The sequence below is a fragment of the Trichosurus vulpecula genome, chromosome 6 (assembly GCF_011100635.1).
Source record: "Trichosurus vulpecula isolate mTriVul1 chromosome 6, mTriVul1.pri, whole genome shotgun sequence".
Lineage (NCBI taxonomy): Eukaryota > Metazoa > Chordata > Mammalia > Diprotodontia > Phalangeridae > Trichosurus > Trichosurus vulpecula.
The window spans coordinates 121,994,917-121,998,015 of NC_050578.1; the positions used below are offsets into that span (position 1 = coordinate 121,994,917).

A 3,099-nucleotide genomic window follows, 5' to 3' on the forward strand; every position below is an offset into this window, starting at 1 on the left:
AAATACAGGACTTTCAAGCTTTCTCAGTGAAAAGATCAGAGCTGAATAGAAAATTTGACTTTCAAACACAAGAATCAAGAGAAGCATGAAAAGGTAATCAAATATATTTATACAGAGAGAGAGAGAGAGAGAGAGAGAGAGAGAGAGAGAGAGAGAGAGAGAGCAGGTACAAGGTGAGTTGAAGATGAAGGTTAGATATCTAAAAGAAATAAAATCAAATTAAGGGATGAGAGAGGAATATATTGAGAGAGGGAGATAGGGATAGATAGAATGGGGTAAATTGTCTTGCATAAAAGTGGCAAGAAAAAACAGTTCTGTAGGAAGAGAAGAGAAGGCAGGTGAGGGGGGAATGAGTGAATCATGCTGTCATCAGATTTGACCTGAGGAGGGAATACCTTACATACTTAATTGGGTATCTTACCCCACAGGAAAGAAGAAGGAAGAAGATAAAAAGGGGGGGGGGATGATAGAAGTTAGGGCAGATGGGGGAGGAGGCAATCAAAAACAAACACTTTTGAAAAGGGACAGGGTCAAGGGAGAAAATTCGATAAAGGGGGATGGGTTAGGAAGGAGCAAAATATAGTTAGTCTTTCACAACATGATTATTCTGGAAGGGTTATACATAATGATACACATGTGGCTTATGTTGAATTGCTTGACTTCTTAGGGAGGGTGGGTGGGAAGGGAAGAGGGGAGAGAATTTGGAACTCATAGTTTTAAAAACAGAAGTTCAAATACAAAAAAAATGTTTTTGCATGCAACTAGAAAATAAGATACACAGGCAATGGGGTATAGAAATATATCTTGCCCTACCAGAAAGGAAGGGAAAAGTTGATCGGAGGGGAGTTAGGTGACAGAAGGGAGGGCTGACTGTGGAACAGGGCAACCAGAATATATGCCATCTTGGAGTGGGGGGAGGGTAGAAACAGGGAGAAAATATGTAATTCAAACTCTTTAGAAAAATCAATGCTGAAAACTAAATATATTAAATAAATAAAAAACCAAAAAATATATATCCCTTCTCCAATACAATGTGTGTCAGTATGGACCAATTTTTCCTCATTCCTGCCTTTCACTTTCATGTTCTGTAAAATGAGGAGTCTGGGTTACATGAACTATAGTTCCTCTCCTTGAACTAGAAAGATTTATGAAAGTGTCATGGAACAAAAGAACAATGGACCATGTAGGATCATGGGTTTGTGAAAGAGTAGAACAATTTAGGTCCAAGGATAGAGTTCTTATCTTTTTAAAATCTTAGTAAAACAAAACAAAACAAAAAGGTTTTTATCTTGTTATTCTGAATATTTGTATAAGAATTGAGGGCATGGAATTTTTTTAAGGGAATCAAATGAGGAAGATACTAAAGTTTTAAAGATTATCATGGGTAGGATTATGAACCACTCAGGATTCTTTGTGAGACTCCCGAAATGTATTCTAATCCTTGTATCAAGAAGGGTGCAGTCAACTAATCTTTTCCTTCTCCTCTTCTTTCACTTAATTTCATCTATCCAGAAATCTCAAATTTCTCTTTGTCTCCATTTCTAGCTCTTTAGTTCTCTCTGAGTCTGTTTCTTCCTATTGTGTTCTCTCTCTCCCCCATCTCTTTCTTTTTCTTCCCCTCTCTCTTTTCCCTCCTTCTTTCCTCTACCTAATGAAATAAGACATGCTGGACAATTCTTAAATTATCTCACTGATAATTTGTCTTTCACAAGTGGGATGAAACAGCAAATACAACTATATATCTATACTTGACTAATAACATGTAGGAGGATCTTGTCAGTGAAGTAGCAGCAGAAGGTACCTCGTCAGATAAAAACCAACCTAGAGTTCATAATAGAGACTAAGAGGCATGATCTGTAGAGGATCTTTGATTTTTAGAATTTTGAAGGTGGTCTCTGATCTACTAAATAAGATTTAATGGCCTCAGGGTCTAAAATGGATGTTGACTCAACAAAATAGGAGACTTCCAAGAATCTGCTTCTGATGAGTACTTAAAATTTATTTCCATGAGAAAATAAAGGGAAATGGGTGTCTAACAAGAACGAGAACAATTTATGTGTATTAGAAGCTCATTCTATAGCTCCGATTTTCTGACAGAAGAAAAGTTGATTATTATTTAGAATAAAAGTGACAAGACCAGAAGTGCTGGGGTCTCTGATAGGAGACTTCTGCTTGCCCAAAGCCCAGGCCTGGCCACCAAGATGCCAGCATACCACTCCTCTTCTGTGGACTCTAACACCAAACTAATTGTAAACATGGCACTATTATTCATTAGGAGTCAATTTAGGGGACCATCTCTGAGAGAAACAAAAGACACCAATATTGTTGATGAAGCTATCTATTATTTCAAGGCCAATGACTTCTTCAAAAACTAGGAAATTAAGAATGAAGTTGAAGGACATTGAGCTACATAACTCTTTACATTTCTGAACGCTTAAAGAAATTCCAGAAGTGCAACTCAGAAAACCAAGGAAAAAAAGAAACATATACATTGGGAATCACTAATTTTCCTATTCCTGGAGAGCTGGGCTTCCCTCTTAATGAAATTTATGCCAAACCTGCAAATAATCGAGAAGATGAAGTGATAAGGGCCTACTTACAGCAGCTGTGGCAAGAAACTAGGCTGAGGCTTTGTGAGGTCTTTGATTCTCAGAGTGACAAGCCCAGCAAGTGGTGGATTTGCTTCTTGAAGAGGTAGTTCATAAACAAGAGTCTTTTGGGTTCTAGTCAGTAACTGGGTCTACTGGAGTCATCCCCATTGCAGAAGCATTCAACATTTGGCAGCAAAATGTACACAGTTCTTGGCCTTTGTTTCATAAAATTTTATACCAAGGAAGAGGAGACAAGTCCTTACTGGAAAAGCCCTTTATTAAGAATGTTGGGGTGGAGCCAAGATGGAGGAGTCAAAGCAGGGACATATTCAAGATCTTTCACAAATTCTTTCAGATACCTCGAAAAAAGTGAAACTGAACAAATTTGAGAGAGGCAGAATCCACTAGGAGACAGAACATGGCAGATTTCTAGGCCAGGAGAGTCAACGGGAAGGATGTGTTGCACAGGGCTAGGAGAGAGCAAGGTATGTGGGACTACACCTGACCA

General features: G+C 38.3%; 1 pseudogene; it reads left to right on the forward strand.

The window, feature by feature from the left end:
- Positions 1–2,201: 2,201 nt before the first annotated feature.
- LOC118855526 lies at positions 2,202–2,734 on the forward strand (annotated as a pseudogene).
- Positions 2,735–3,099: the final 365 nt, after the last annotated feature.